Source organism: Pleurodeles waltl, chromosome 8 (genome assembly GCF_031143425.1).
Source record: "Pleurodeles waltl isolate 20211129_DDA chromosome 8, aPleWal1.hap1.20221129, whole genome shotgun sequence".
Taxonomy (NCBI): domain Eukaryota; kingdom Metazoa; phylum Chordata; class Amphibia; order Caudata; family Salamandridae; genus Pleurodeles; species Pleurodeles waltl.
Window position 1 is genome coordinate 138,481,609 of NC_090447.1, and position 17,582 is coordinate 138,499,190.

Here is a 17,582-nt window from a genome sequence, read left to right on the forward strand (position 1 = left end):
AGGGTTCTTTTGGCTGGCTCCCCAGACCTTCTGCCATTTCTCTGGCTTCTCAAGGCTTGGCAAATTGCTCCAGGGTTCAAGGGTCCAGCACTACCATGTGGTGCAGTCTGTGACCTGGTCACAGCACATACCGACTCAGGGAGGTCCAGCATCTGAGCATGGACCTTTCTTTACATCTCTGGCCACTCAGATGCTTCAAGATCATTTTCCAGTAGACACTCTACTGGGAGGGCAGAAGACACACCTACCTTCTTACAACCTGTCACACCTCCCAATTCCATGCCCAGCATTGCCATGGGATGGGGCTTGGTTCTGCTGTCTCTATAAGCCACCTGGTAAAATACACCAGGTAGGGTCTGCTTTGGAGAAACCAGTTTTAACATGACCATAGACACACTGGCACCTCTATCTCTCAGAGCCTCATCTTCAGTCCAGTTAATTTTAGGCATCTGCCTGTACTTCTCCATGCTTGGAGGTAAGGCGGCCAGGGCTGCAACTTCTACCCCACCGACAGACACTATGGTTTCCTCTGTGTATCCTGTCCCTATCTCTGGGACAACTACCACCCCCACACCTTCACTAGCAATCCCTTGAGACCCGCTACCAGTGGGGGGCTTCTTGGAGCAGACAGCAACTCCTCTTTGTGCCCTGACTGGAAGCAATCAAAACACTCCCTGCTTTTGAAGGGTTAAGGAACTTTCCTGACTTAGCAGGATCAAAGTGATTCCCATGGCACCCCATCTGATTGGAAGTGGACTGGCTTGTGGCCCACTCTCCTTGTGCAGGTGTGTGTGGATCTTTAGGGGACTCATCAGATTTTTATCTTGGTTATTTAGGGCTTTTCCCTGGGAGGGGACCTGTCCTCTTTTCTTCTGATCACCCCCCTCGTGTTTCTAGGAAATCCTGATTTTCACCCACTCATCAGCTGTCTTGCCCAGGTCCATAGGCCTAGTCAGCTGAGAATCAACCAGATAGTGGTGTAACTTCTCTGAGGTACAATTATTCAAGATTGGCTTCTTCTTGACTAAATTTCATAGCCCCTCATACGTACGTACCTTGTTACTTGGTATAAAGCCCTCCAGTACCTTACTTGTGATGGCAAGCTCAGGGGCACCTCTGACCAAATGGGTGTAGGGTGCCACCTTCTGTGATGACCACTTCCTGGAAAGTGTGACTCAGTTCAATCATAGATGTTGTGCCCATTGTAGTATATCTCCTAAGCCGGGGTTCTCAGATGTAACCTATACATCACCAGTCACAGACTATTCACACAAATCACTTTACCAGCCAACTGTCATGTACAACCCACATTTCCATAATCATTTACCAATGGCTAATGACTATGAATGCCTCCAGCCATAGGTAGCAGAGCACAGATTAAAATACCACAGTCAGTGGGTGGAATTACATGAGAACAGGAGAATCCAGCAAACAAAGCTCAATATTGGTCTGTCCATTTGAGAAGTGAATGCAGCAAACTGCAGTGAGAACACGTTAGAGCTGAAACACTGTAACTGTGTACTTTACATTGTATCAGTCAGCTTCCACAATTCATGCATTGGAATAGGACCACATTACACCAACACTGATGAATAAAGTCAGGAGGACTATTTTCACTAATTATTGTGTACATACAGTACAAGACTTGAAACCCCCCACTCAACATACCTGTATGTCACTGGAAGTACTGATTGATGAGCTCAGTCATAGAGCTGAGTCGTAAGCTGCACCTTCCTCCTCTGGTTCCTCGTCACTTGAGCATTTCCAGCCACTGGTCCAGCTGCCCCACCCTCATCAGCTAGCAATGGAATCTGATGTCTCAGGGCTAGACTGGAGCATGCAGCAGGCAACAATGATTTGGCATACCTTTTGGGGAAAGTATAGGAGGGCACCTCCAGATAGGTCCAGGCACCTGAATCTGGCCTTCAGGAGGTCAAATGTTAGCTGGATTACATGCCTTGTGATCCCATGGGCCTCATTGAAATGGAGTTCCCCTTCCGTGGCAAGGTACCTCAATGGTGTCAAAAGCCTGGGAAGGTTAAGATAGCCAGAGTCCTCTGTGTGCACAAATGTAGGACGCGTGAAATAACAGGTACAGAGACTGGGCAGAATCTGATACAGTTGCCATAACAGTGAAACACCTTAATATGCATACATACCAAGGAGCCAGGCCCTCTCTGTGTGTGCTCATGCCATCATGTGTGGGACATTGCTGTTCCTCAAAATGTAGAAGTCATGCACAGATCCTGGAAACTTGGCTGCAACTTGTGAGATGTACTTGTCTGCCAGACACACCACCTGAACATTTATGAAGTGATAGTTCTTCCTGTTCCAATACACCTGTTGATTGGGATGGACCAGGGCTGCATGAGTGCCATCAATGGCCCCTACCATATGAGGAATGTGTCCCCTATCATAAGGGTGTGCCTTCGCATAGGTCAAGTCTGCACGTTAGGGGAGCCTGATATAGCTGTCCAGGTGCTTTAAGAGACTGAACAAGTGCTGAGACATTCTTGTTGTTAAGTTCACTGTAATCTGAAAGGAGCCTGTGGCAAGAAAGTGTAGCACTGACAAGACTTGCACTGTGGGAGGGATGCAATAGGGATTGTGTATGGCTGGCAAGAGATCTGGCTCCAACTATGTACATAAATCCATGATGGTCTGACGATTCAGATAATATGTCTGGATTACATGCCTGTCCTCCACGGTTGCAAGGTCAACTAGTGGACGGTACACTGGTGATTGTCTCAATCTCATCATGGAAGGATATCTGGGTTGAGAGGAGAGAATGTACAATGAGTAAAGCAGTAGGCACATGTAAGCAGCACATTTTGAAATAGTAAACACCTAACATTGTATGGGATGCATTGCACTGCTGACATATACAATAACAACCATGCTGATGTGGATTGGACACCCTTATTGCTACACATCAGGGTACAAGTAAGTCGTATAGGACATATGTTGCATGTGTAATTGAACATATGTGTCTGACTGAGCTGTCCTGCACTAATCAAACAATGCGTACTGGAAACTATCAATATAGAGCCCTCGGCTGTGTGTCTCCGAGTATCTTGGCTACCAACAATTATACAGCCAGGTCACATACTTGTGTCAAGAATGCCACGAATTGAAGCACTACCATAATGGCACAACATAAGCTTACACCGCCATTTAGGCAAATATGTGTATACTGGATGTACACATCCATTGTTTATAAGTGCACAAAATGGCAGTCACCTGTCCTGCTGTAGGGGACAGTTGGAAGTGACCTAGTTCCGCCGTCAGAATGTCTTCATGCCGGTAGGCGGTCGCAACCACCGTGCAACTTGTCATTGATTAACATTGCTGCATGTGGCGACTGGGGCCAATGACGATGACTGCTGGTGGTGACGGTCCTGTACGTGGTGGCCGTGGCCACCATTTTCTGCAGCCTTGCTCACTTGACTCCAACTACTGTTGCTAGCAAGACCTCCACAGCTTGAGTTGCTGTGTACTGCCTCTGGGAGCCATCATGCCATGTACTGCAGGTGACAGGGCCCCTGCCTTAATGCCAGAAGAGATGGATAAGCTGGTGGAGGAGGTCCTACTCCTTTATGGACAGCTATATGGGGCACCAGAGGAGCAGGTGAGACCAATGCATTAGTCATGTGTGATAGGGGTTGCATGTGGCGTTGATTCGGGCAAGTGTACCAGTGAGGGAGTTTATGCATGCAGAGTGCATAAAATAAAGGCGTGTGAGCAGAGATGGTGGGTGTGTGGGCACTTGCTGTGACATGTGTATTGTCCACTCCTGTTGGTATGGTGCCAGTGTACATGACTTTCTCCTTTTGTCTGTGTTATCTATGGAGGTGAACGCTCATCAGAAGAAAGGGATCTGGCGTGCCATCACCAAGCAAGTGAAGTCCCTTGGGGTCCAGAGCTAGCTAGGCACCCAATGTCGCAAGTGGTGGGAGGACCTCTGATCCAGCTGGGAATGTCCTCCCAGTGAGGGAGTGGTGCCCATTGGAGCCTCATTCCCTAATGGGCAGTATTGTGGCGATGGCATACCCTGAGGTGGATGGGTGTTTGAGGGCAGCACAGCAGCCACAAGGGGGTGAGTACCGACTGTATCCTGGTACTTGGCTCTGGTTTTATGGTGTTTGCTGCCTCACTGTAGCTTATGTAACAATGTAGTAAGTGCAACATAAATGTAGACTAGTGGACATGGGTAGTTTCCACCCGGCTTGAGTATTAGTTGGAGATGTGGCTTCATATTTTGCTATCTGTAGATTAACATCTTGTGTATCAAGACCCCTCCATGTCTGCATGTGGGATGGTCAAATGAAGCTGCCATATGTGTGGATCCTTCCTGCCATTTCTATGGATGTGAGTTTGTGTATCACCCTACCCATTGAGTATGACCTGGTCCATCCATTAGCATTTGAGCATTAGTGGCTCTAAGGTGTCTTTCCACGCCCATCTGTATTGATCTCCTCTATGTGTAATAGGCTGACTCAAATTTTGGTACAGGGCCTCTAGACATCTAGGGGGTCATTCTAACCCTGGCGGTCGTCGACCGCCAGGGCTAAAATGACGGGGGCACCGCCAACAGGCTGGCGGTGCCCCGCAGGGCATTCTGACCGCGGCGGTTCGGCCGCGGTCAGAAGTGGAAAACCGGCGGTCTCCCGCCGGTTTTCCGCTGCCCTTCTGAATCCTCCATGGCGGCGCAGCTCGCTGCGCCGCCATGGGGATTCAGACACCCCATACCGCCATCCTGTTCCTGGCGGTTCGCCCGCCAGGAACAGGATGGCGGTATGGGGTGTCGTGGGGCCCCTGGGGGCCCCTGCAGTGCCCATGCCAATGGCATGGGCACTGCAGGGGCCCCCGTAAGAGGGCCCCACAATGAATTTCACTGTCTGCATTGCAGACAGTGAAATTCGCGACGGGTGCCACTGCACCCGTCGCACCTTCCCACTCCGCCGGCTCCATTCGGAGCCGGCGTCCTCGTGGGAAGGTTGTTTTACACTGGGCTGGCGGGCGGCCTTTTGGCGGTCGCCCGCCAGCCCAGTGTAAAACCCAGAATACCCGCAGCGGTCTAATGACCGCGGTGCGGTATTCTGGAGGGGGGAACTCTGGCGGGCGGCCTCCGCCGCCCGCCAGGGTGAGAATCACCCCCCTAGTTCTGATACAGGTAGAGACTCCATGTGGGGCAGCCATCTCATTTACACCACAGATATGGCCTGTGTAGGACTATACTTATGGCTTGGTAGTTGCATCCCCATTGTCTGTTCATCTTCTATTTATGGGGTATGTGAAGGTAGTAACAGTATGCCAATTTGATTTGGCTTTCTGATTTGGTATAATTAGACTCATCAATGCATTTCAATGTGCTTGACTTGAGGAGATATTACATTGAACCCAACAGTATTGCACTCGAGGTGGTAAGTGCCTAGGCAGATCTTGCCTTTGTCAAAATGCAATGTAAATGCCATGTATGCCAATGCCCTACCAATTATAGTACAACATTGTTTAGTTGCAGCCTACATCATGTCTCAATGGTTTATTGGGGTCACATCTGATGGAGTGGGACAATGACTGCCACCCTTGGCCTAGCTGATGTCAGTGATTTGAACAGGATAAGGTTTTATATGACTTAAGAGATGGTGATGTGAACGTTTAGTGTTTCATCATTCCAGAAGCTGCCCTATGTAGTAGTGGGATCTGTTGTCAGTGCAATGGCAGTCTTGTAGGTCCATGTGTGCAGTATTCATACATCTCATTTCCGTCTGACATGTGTGTTGTCTGGCCTTAGGTACAGGTTATCACATGCCAGGAATGGTGTGAGTGATGGTGGTTTTATCATGTTGTGAAGTCCAACTACTGTAACTGCATGTCTTGTGGAGTGGTATGCGGCCTATGATGTAATATGTGGGTTCCTGAAGTTCATCAGTTGTGCCACTGCACTCAGTGATTGACTATGGATGTGCAATGTGTGCTATTTAGGGCATTCTAGATGCACTTAGATGTATGAATAGTTTTGGTATGTATGTGTTTAGAGACTGCAGATCTTCCTCTGTGATTGGGTATGACTAATCACATGCCTGTACCCCAGACTTGTATTCTACACAACAGATGTCACATGTATGGGTGTCCAGCTTGTAGTGACTACATCACTTATAAAATCAGTATTGACATTTAGGTCAGCCATGTTATGTGACAGGTAGGTGCTGTGTGGTCTGTGAGTGGAGTAGTGTTCACTATCAAGGGACATTACAATGGACATGGACTGATCAGGTGTGGTTACTGTACAGGGCTGATGTATTTTGTTCAGTCACCTGCACTTCCAATGGGTGAGAGAAGTATAGAGAGGTATGATCAGGATTCAGGTAGCTATTTGTACTTCAGCCAGGGCATGATGTGCATGTAAACATGGCTTTGCTGGTGATAATGTGGATGGCTCCAGTTGTGCTTACTTACTTGTATATAGATGTGGGTATGAGGGTTGGTATACAGGGGTGACTAGTAGTGATATTTTGTGACATGATGTAGGATATGTGTATTAGCACCAGAGATAGCCTAGGCAGGAGATGTATACCTATAGATGTCCATGTATACATATGTGCCAGTGAGAAATATGTTAACCTTCTCTCTCCTTCGCGCTCTCTCTCTCCCTTCCTTCCTCTCTCTCTCTATTTGTGTGCATCAGCATCAGCAGGCATAGGAGATGGGGCACAGGAGAATGGGGATGATGCAGGCCACGAGAGCCAGAGTGCTGTGACCATTGATATCAAGGGACCCAGTGGCACGGAGGGTGAGGGGAGTGCCATGTGGGAGACAGGATCTTCAACATCATCCACAGAATCCTCCTCCAGTAGACACTCCCTGGCGGACCCTTCTAGGACCATCCCAGGATCTTCTTTGTCTGCCACCCCCTTACTACCACTGCCCTCCCGGTAGCTCCCCACCCAGTTGTCCGTGCCCGCTCACCCAAGAGGGTGGGTGTCTCCTTCGCCGCAGGCACCTCTGCCCCTTACCTGTCTGTTTGCTTTGGCTGAGATGGGGAAGAGGGCTCGGAGCCCTCAGTGAGGAGGGTATTGACCTACTGAGGTTGATCTCTGTGAGTCAGTCGACCATTGTGAATGCCATCAAGGGACTGGCAACTCAAGTCCAACAGAGTAATGCATTCCTGGAGGAAATTCACAGTGCACTGGTTGGTCTAAATAGATCCTTTCAGGCTCTGGTCTCCACACTGATGGCAGCCGGTGACCCTTTGTCTTCTGTCTCCCCTCCACCTACATCTTCCCAATCTCAAAGCCCTTTTCCCCATCTCAGCCAAAGCAAACAGACAGACAAGTATGCACCCACCTCAACATCCAAGACTATAGCTGACAGACACAAGTACCACAAGACCAACCACCGGCATGCACACAAACAACACCCACCTGCAGACACACCAAAATCCATTACCTACACAGACTCACCCACCACCCCCACCTTCACAGACAATACACTGGACACACCTGCAGACACCACACCAACATTCACCAATCCAGTCACTACACCTATCTTACCCACAGTCCGCACAATAGCAGATCCACAGACATCCACCCCAGTCACCACATCCACAGACACCACAACCATCGACACACCCACATACAGCACATCGTCCATACCTGCAGACACCACCCCAACAGACAGTCACCCATCCAGCATGGCATCTCCCTGAACCTCCTCCCCAACTCCACCCAAGACACATAAACACCCACACTCACCCACCCAACAGACACCCAGCACCCACAAGCATTCCTTGCACAAACATGCACCCAAGATATCATCCGAGACACCTTCTACAACCAATCCCTCTACCTCCACTCCAAAACCCTTTTGCCATGACCACCCCCATGTGTCTAAAAAGGTGTTCCTCTCTGAGTTTTCCTTCTTCCCTACTCCTCTCCCTCCCCGTTATATCCCCAACTAGTCTGTGTCCCTCCACAAGTCCAGCCCTTCCACCACCAAGTCCTCCCCTGCCACCCTAGTAGCCATGCTCCTCTCTCCATCCAAGAATTCAACCCCTCCCAAGTGTGTCAAGCCCTCCCCTAAATCTCGCCTTAAGCCCCACTCCCAAGCCCAAAGACCCCCCTCGCAAACTGAAGCCCAACCCCCCCTTCAGTTCCCCCTAATCCCTGAGGTGCCTGCTTGCCCCCTTGACGCCCCTACCCTGTGGAGGTCACATAGCAGTGAGGAGTCATGTAGGGGCACACAGATGTGACATTTGTGCATTGTGCACATTGCTGTTTGGACTGGCCTGTGGCCTTTTATCTTGTACATAGTTACTTATTTATTGGCATATTTATTTTTCTAATATATCTGACCCAACCAGTTGTTGGCTCCATGATCACTTTTTTGTCCTGCCTTTCTTTCCACATGGCTGTTTTGCTCGTGCCTCCTTTGGTTTGTGTGTGAGGGACTTGTGTGTTTGTGTGTTGGCTGTGTTAGCAGCATGTGTTGGTGTGGGCCTGGCATTAGTCCCGCTGTATTGACTGTGTAGTGTAGGACATGTTTGTGTTTGGAACATGCATGTATGTTGACATTGTGTGTATTGTTTGTGTTGTGTTCTTGTTAGTGTTCTGTGCCATTGTGTGGTTGCAGGGTGTGTGTGGTGATTTATATATCAGACCCATTTTGTGGTGTGTTTGCATGGTATGACATATGCTTTATTGTATTGCTGTGTGATTGTGTGTATTGGTTGTCAGGTGTTGTTACATGTTGGTGTATGGATGTAGTGTCAGGTGGAGGTGTGTATTGTATTTGCTTGCCAAAGCTTTTGTGTTGTTGCAATTGTGATGTAGTTGTGTTATTTGGTGGCTTGCATTGGTGTGTTCGACTGTGCTGGGGCTGTGTGTCTGCGGGTTGGTGTGTTTGTATTGTACGTGTGTAGTAGCCATGATGTGTGTAGTATGTGTGTGCAAGTGTGTGTGTGAAGGTGTGTGAATGTACGTATGAGTGTGAGGTGACGTGTGTATCACCGTTGACACCCATCCCGGATATGTATATTGTGTGTGCGTAGGTACTTTGCCTTTTCCCTACAGTTTCAGGTAGGTGTGTGTGTACTTATGATTGTTTTCATTGTCACTGGTTTTGGAGTCATTGTGCGAGCAGTAGCATTGGGAGGACATGCAGTTCAGGTTCCATGGCAGCTCCAGACAGGTATGTGTTCCAGAAGGTGGGTGTCTCCTTTTATAGAGTTGGTTTCCGTCAAGGTTTTCGCAGTGGCGCAACTGCGGCGGAAACCTTGGTGGTGTGCAGCCTCATAATGTGTCCAGCAGAAACATGGTGTCTGCATGCCTGAAGGTGGCTACCACCGTCCATGGCGAGCTGGCCGCACTGGCACTGCCAGCAATGGATTGGATGTAATATGTGGTGTAGACCGCCATGGTCATAATTTAGTGATCTTCTCCCTCAGCTTGTTGGTGGTACGACCGCTGCCATCATAGTGGTCCTGAGACCGTCAAACTCATAATGACCCCCATTGTATATGCACTGCACAGTACAGCACTTAGCCAATGTGTGAAATGTTTTAAAAATGTCTAGTTATAGGAAAGCTCTTAAACCTCTGGTAAACCTGTTACAGAGTATAGACTCCACACTAAAACACTTACTAGAATCCACAAAGTGTAGCCTAACCGTTACCCGAACATAAAGCCAGACACGGTGGTCTGTCCCTCAGGCTCAGCACCAGGACATTGTGCTGCGGTACGACATAAGGGCCAACATCCTTGATTAGGAGGACCGAATAAGCTGATAAATACTCCTATGGAGCAGCCTGCCAATTGCAGTAGAATTCCAGCTAAATCCTTATCTCCACCTTGAGGGAATAATGGGATAAGACAGGCCCCTGGGAGTACAGGGCTGATGGAGTTTAAAGCACACAATTCACCTATGGGAAAGAACCTACAAATTCTGCACCTTCCACCTCAATATACCCCTTACTTAATCATGTTGAAAAATGTCCCAGCCCTGTCACTCAATACTAATGAGCAAGATGACCAACTTAAAAATAAACTAGTCCTTTGGCTAAATAAAACACTGGGGGGGCACTGAGTGCCTTTGGAGTGGTATTATTGGAGTAAGGAGGGTACTTTAGATTGGTAACAGTAAGGAAAGCCTCCCAGGTGATTATGTGGGAGTACATTTTTAAAATCCACAGCAGTTAGAATGGATACTCAAGCAGTATGAAACCGAGCTGGAAAATAATGTCAACATCCAGGCTGTACCACTAGGCTATTTTTATCAGCCACCCAAGGGCGTCGGCAGCAACCCTCCTCAAAATGTTCTGTCCCCAAACAGAACCAATATAGTTCTCTGAGTCATTATCTAGATGAAATTGATTGACTTAGCGAGAGTGACAGGCCTTTGACTTTGACCCATTCGCTCACTCTGACACAAATGATAAATGCAGACATAGCCAATCATAACTGCAGTCACCCTCAAAATAGTCCTGCTAGTGGGGGTGCTGGTGAACACAAATTCAGAAAGGAAAACCCTCTCACCCAGAATTTCAAAGTTGAGAGTTTTGATATACAGGGGCAAAATTCAATTTTGCAGCATGTGGGGTCTGAAAGATTTTCCTCACAGCACTGGCAGACACTTTTTTTTAGAAAGTAGCAGGTATTGGGGAGAAATACCACAGTGATGATTGACTTGCCTTGTTAGAAAACAAGCTGGTGGTTTGCCTCCAAGAAACATGGGCCAATAGAGCGATTTATTTCAATCGGTTTCAGTCAGTCACAATCCTGGCTACGCGAAAACCTGTCGGGCTCAGCAGTGGGGGGCTGATGACACTGATCAACATCAGCTCAGGTGCTAAGGTAACTAAATGTAGAACTGACTCCCCTTTCTATCATCTAATGTTACTGTCCATGAAGGGCGGCCCGTTAATGCTCCTGGTAAATTTTTTACCAAAATAATTTATTGAGATCTAACTTTGAGATTATACACGCCCTAGAGAAGTCCATTGAGGAAATGGTTTGCTGTTTGGATAAGGATTTCATAATTATATGGTGTGGGGATTACAATGTCTCCCTTTGTTCCACAGGGGACAATAGGATCTGTGGATTAAATAATGAAGATGATTGCAACTATTTCCACTTTACCCACTACCCCTGTGGGGACAGGTTAAATAATCTTATGAGGACTCATGATTTAGTGTTGGCAAGTGGCATCTCACCGACCGTTACTCTCCCCCATATTACTTTCACTGGGAGGGGGGCGGGTATGTAATTGATCATGTAATGATGTCAAGGTCCTGGTGGGACAAACTGGATGTTTGTAAGGTTGTGCCAAGTGGCCTCAGCAATCATTATCCACTGGTCCTATCGTTCCAATATGGTTTCAAAAAGAGAAATCTGCATAAAATGGGAGGCCCTGTGTAGTACCATAGGAATAAAGGTGTGCTATGTAAATGGCAAAAAGTGGACAAAGAAAATCTCTTAAGGAGGGTTGTGGGTAAAAACTTGGATACCTTTGAAACCTGCCTAAATACTGAGCTATCCCCGTACCAGGTCCTGGGAACTTTGGCAGACATCTGCATGGCAGTTAGGGCACATTTAACTCTACCTACCTAATTTCACAAAATCAAACTTGTTAAATGGCTCAATAAATCAACCACTCATGCCCATTAAAATCTCATACGGGCGTTAAAAATTCACTCAGAGAAACAAATCAGAGGTCACAAAATGCAGGGCTTAGTAGGAGGAAAGTGATAAGAGAAGAAGCATGGGAGAAATTGACCATTGTCTTAGCTATTAATGACGGGCACAATACTGGAAAGTTGTCAATACCCCCTTTTTAGCTCTGATGCCACCAAAGGTGCTGAGGTACACATCCCAGAGCAGAGATTGGTCAGTCATTTAACAAAGCTGTAGGAAGGTCGATTGGAAGACTGCGAAATTACTGTTGTAAATGCCCCTGCCATACTTGGCATTGTGGAAGTAGATATATTTATCTGAATGATGTCATACTAGCTATTAAGGGCTCATTGCCAGATAAGGCCCTAAGGCCAGATGGGGCTCTAGCTGATCTCTTTAAGTATAACATTGATCTTTGGGCTCCAATTTTGGTAAACGTTTTCAGAGCTGCATCAACCTATGTCCTCCCTCCTTCATGGTCCAGTGCCATTATTGTCCCGATTTTTAAGAAGGGAGACTGTAGTGATCCTGCTTGTTATCGTCCAATTTCTCTGATTGACTCCACCACAAAGATTTTTGGGAGAATCCTCCTGGACCATTTGGAAGCCTGGGCTCTTGACAATAATATCATTTCCAAGTCTCATTTTGGTTTCAGGAAGACAGTGGGAACAGTGGACCAATGTTTGAACCTCCACCTGATTAGAGAAAAGTATGTGGGGGCAAAGAAAGTGTGTATTTAATTTGCATTTATGGATCTCACAGCAGCTTTTGATAACGTGGACAGCAGCAAATTATGGGTGGTGCTAACCTATAAAGGTGCCAATCCAAAAATAGTGTCCCTGTTGGACCAACTTCACAATAATGTGGAAGCTAAGGTCAGATTTGGGCAAGGGGGGCAATGCACCAGCCCCTTTAAGGTTAGGAAAGGGGTAAGACAGGGTTGTGTTCTTGCACCCTTCCTCTTCACGTTCTATATAAATGGTCTAGTGCAAGCTCTGATTGACGAAAAGGCAGATCTCCCTAAGAATGCCGACAGACCACAACCAGTAATTATGTATGCCGATGATTGTGTCCTGATGGCACGAACTGGAAGGGGCCTCCAAAAACGTTTAAACAGATTTGTGGATTTCATGAAGGCCTTGGGATTGTCCACAAATAAAACAAAATCACATACTATGATCTGTGGATGCCCAAGAACTAGAGCCCCTCATTTTTATATTGAAGGCATCCAACTGAGCAGTGTGAATACCTTCAGGTATTTGGGGATTCTCTTTGATGATGGGTCTAACTGGAAGCACCTTAGAGAAATGAGGGTCTTATAAAACAACTAAGCAGTGGCATCTTTATACAAATACATTATCAATCTAGGCTGCGCACCACTAAAGCCCATCACCACCATCTATAAGGCAAGGCCTACTTCGATTGTTAGATAGGGCGCTGGGATATGGGGCTATACGGGCGCATCATCTCTGCAAATAAGGGAAAACAAATTTCTGAGAAGTCTCCTCTCACAGAGCGTTCCCTGTACAATTCCACATGCAGAATTAGGTCTCCCTTTACTGGAGGACTTGATTAAGGTAACCCCTTTAGCCCTCTGGATGTCTGTTTGGACTAGGCCGGAAGCAGCTCTTACTCAGACACTGCTTATGGACTGCATGAGGCAGGATAGAGTACAGAGATGTCCCTGGGTTATGTACATTAAAGAGCCCCTGAGTAGCCTTAACAGATCAGACTTATTCTTTAACCCTGGGGCCATAGTCACGCAGGACGTCCCAGTAGTAAAAAATGAATTTCAAGAATAATTGGCTACTGATAGAGAGAGGCACGATTTGGGGAAAGGCATGGTTTATCTTCCCTTATGTCACACATATAAAATTGAACTCTATCTTTTAACTGTCCCGTGGCACCATAGATTTTTCCTGACAAGATTTAACATTTTTTAGTGGCTTATCCCCCTAAGGTGTACCCCAAAAGGGACCTAATACCCTGTCCATGTGATATGCGTACAGAACAATCACAAATGGATATGTTTTTATTCTGTAAGGTGTACAAAGAGTAGAGGAAGGTCTTTTTAATGCCACATCTTAAATCACTAAATATCCGGTGGTGTAAGGAAGCTATTTTTCATCTGCAGCTACTCCAATCTGATTTGATAAGTATGGTTATTTATCGCTTTATTGCTGCAGCGATAAAAGAAAGGAAATATCTTGATTCTAACTGTTAAGCACCTTGCTATAAATATGCACAGCTCAGCAAATGACATTTTAGATGACCAAATGACTATCTGATCAGGTATGCAAATTTTAAGAGGTTCTAATTATTGTACTGATCATCTTATGTACAAATATCGCATTTGCTATTTATTGATGCACAGTTCAGCAAATAATATTTGAGATGACCAAATTACTATTTGATCAGGTATGCAAATTTTTAGAGGTTCCAATTATTGTAATGATCATCTTATGTACATACATCCTATTGCTATTTATTGATGTTTCTTTTTATCTTTTTAACTTATTAATTAACTTCGTACATATGCTGTTTTATGGAGATCTATAAAAGATCCGAATAAAGATTTTTGTCTGACTGGCTGACTAACTGGAATCTGTCCCAAAAGGGTATACTTCTGTAAAAAAAAAACTGCACTAGCCATCACACACATTATCTTTACACCATAGTGCAAAGGTGAGGTCATGGCACTAAGGGCCAGATGCAGGAAACACTTTGCGACTCCCAAACGGCAAAATCTGCCGTTTGCGACTCGCAAATGCGTGTTTCCAATGCAGAAATGCATTCTGCAAGTCGGGACCGACTCGCAAAATGCATTTCAGAATCGCAAATAGGAAGGGGTGTTCCCTTCCTATTTGCGATTCCTAGTGGTATGCAATACCATTTGCGACCGCATATGCGGTTGCAAATGGTGTCGCAGTTACCATCCACTTGAAGTGGATGGTAACTGTAGGAAAGTACCATCTTGCCTGGCATGTTACCACCATTTTTCACTGTATATATGTTGTTTTAGTTGTATGTGTCACTGGGACCCTGCTAGTCAGGGCCCCAGTGCTCATAAGTGTGCCTGAATGTGTTACCTGTGTTATGACTAACTGTCTCACTGAGGCTCTGCTAATCAGAACCTCAGTGGTTATGCTGTCTCATTTCTTTCAAATTGTAACTAACAGGCTAGTGACCAATTTTACCAATTTACATTGGCTTACTGGAACACCCTTATAATTCCCTAGTATATGGTACTAAAGTACCCAGGGTATTGGGGTTCCAGGAGATCCCTATGGGCTGCAGCATTTCTTTTGCCACCCATAGGGAGCTCTGACAATTCTTACACAGGCCTGCCACTGCAGCCTGAGTGAAATAACGTCCACGTTATTTCACAGCCATTTGACACTGCACTTAAGTAACTTATAAGTCACCTATATGTCTAACCTTTACCTGGTAAAGGTTAGGTGCAAAGTTACTTAGTGTTAGGGCACCCTGGCACTAGCCAAGGTGCCCCCACATTGTTCAGGGCCCATTCCCCGGACTTTGTGAGTGCAGGGACACCATTACACGCGTGCACTACATATAGGTCACTACCTATATGTAGCTTCACAATGGTAACTCCGTATATGGCCATGTAACATGTCTATGATCATGGAATTGCCCCCTCTATACCATCCTGGCATAGTTGGCACAATCCCATGATCCCAGTGGTCTGTAGCACAGACCCTGGTACTGCCAAACTGCCTTTCCCGGGGTTTCACTGCAGCTGCTGCTGCTGCCAGCCCCTCAGACAGGCTTCTGCCCTCCTGGGGTCCAGCCAGGCCTGGCCCAGGATGGCAGAACAAAGGACTTCCTGTGAGAGAGGGTGTTACACCCCCTCCCTTTGGAAAATGGTGTGAAGGCAGGGGAGGAGTAGCCTCCCCCAGCCTCTGGAAATGCTTTCATGGGCACACATGGTGCCCATTTCTGCATAAGCCAGTCTACACTGGTTCAGGGACCCCTTAGCCCTGCTCTGGAGCGAAACTGGACAAAGGGAAGGGGAGTGACCACTCCCCTGAACTGTACCTCCCCTGGGAGGTGCCCAGAGCTCCTCCAGTGTTCTCCAGACCTCTGCCATCTTGGAAACAGAGGTGCTGCTGGCACACTGGACTGCTCTGAGTGGCCAGTGCCATCAGGTGACGTCAGAGACTGCTTCAGATAGGCTCCTTCAGGTGTTGCTAGCCTATCCTCTCTCCTAGGTAGCCAAACGCTCTTTTCTGGCTATTTAGGGTCTCTGTCTCTTGGGATTCCTTAGATAACGAATGCAAGAGCTCATCCGAGTTCCTCTGCATCTCTCTCTTCACCTTCTGCCAAGGAATCGACTGCTGACCACGCTGGAAGCCTGCAAAACTGCAACATAGTAGCAAAGACGACTACTGCAACTCTGTAACGCTGATCCTGCCGCCTTCTCGACTGCTTTCCTGGTGGTGCATGCTGTGGGGGTAGTCTGCCTCCTCTCTGCACTAGAAGCTCCGAAGAAATCTCCTGTGGGTCGACGGAATCGTCCACCTGCAACAGCAGGCACCAAAGAACTGCATCACCAGTAACTTGGGTCTCCTCTCAGCACGATGAGCGAGGTCCCTTGAATCCAGCAACTCTGTCCAAGTGACTCCCACAGTCCAGTGACTCTTCAGTCCAAGTTTGGTGGAGGTAAGTCCTTGCCTCCCCACGCCAGACTGCATTGCTGGGAACCGCGACTTTTGCAGCTACTTCGGCGGAAATCCTTTGTGCACAGTCCAGCCTGGGTCCACGGCACTCTAACCTGCATTGCACGACCTTTTAAGTTGTTCTCCGGCGACGTGGGACTCCTTTGTGTGACTTCGGGTGAGCACTGTTTCACGCATCCTTGTAGTGCCTGTTTCTGGCACTTCTGCGGGTGCTACCTGCTGCTGAGAGGGCTCCTTGTTTTGCTTGACGCCCCTTCTGTCCCCAGACGCAATTGGCGACATCCTGGTCCCTCCTGGGCCACAGCAGCATCCAAAAACACTAACCGCATGATTTGCAGCTAGCAAGGCTTGTTGGCGGTCTTTCGGCGGGAAAACACTTCTGCACAACTCTTCACGGCGTGAGGGATCCGTCCTCCAAAGGGGAAGTCTCTAGCCCTTGTCGTTCTTGCAGAAAACTAAGCTTCTACTGTCCAGTAGCAGCTTCTTTGCACCCACAGCTGGCATTTCCTGGGCATCTGCCCAACTCCGACTTGCTTGTGACTTTTGGACTTGGTCCCCTTGTTCCACAGGTACCCTCAACTGGAAATCCATCGTTGTTGCATTGTTGGTTTGTGTCTTTCCTGCAGAATTCCCCTATCACGACTTCTATGTCCTTTGGGGAACTTTAGTGCACTTTGCACTCACTTTTCAGGGTCTCAGGGTGGGCTATTTTTCTAACCCTTACTATTTTCTAATAGTCCCAGCGACCCTCTACAAGGTCACATAGGTTTGGGGTCCATTCGTAGTTCGCATTCCACTTTTGGAGTATATGGTTTGTGTTGCCCCTATCCCTATGTGTCTCCATTGCATCCTATTGTAACTATACATTGTTTGCACTGTTTTCTAATACTATTACTGCATATTTTGGTATTGTGTACATATATCTTGTGTATATTTGCTATCCTCATACTGAGGGTACTCACTGAGATACTTTTGGCATATTGTCATATTGTCAAGTACCTTTATTTTTAGTATATCTGTGTATTGTGTTTTCCTATGATATTGTGTATATGACGCTAGTGGTACTGTAGGAGCTTCACTCGTCTCCTAGTTCAGCCTAAGCTGCTCTGCTAAGCTACCATTATCTATCAGCCTATGCTGCTAGACACCCTATACACTAATAACGGATAACTGGGCCTGGTGCAAGGTGCAAGTACCCCTAGGTACTCACTAC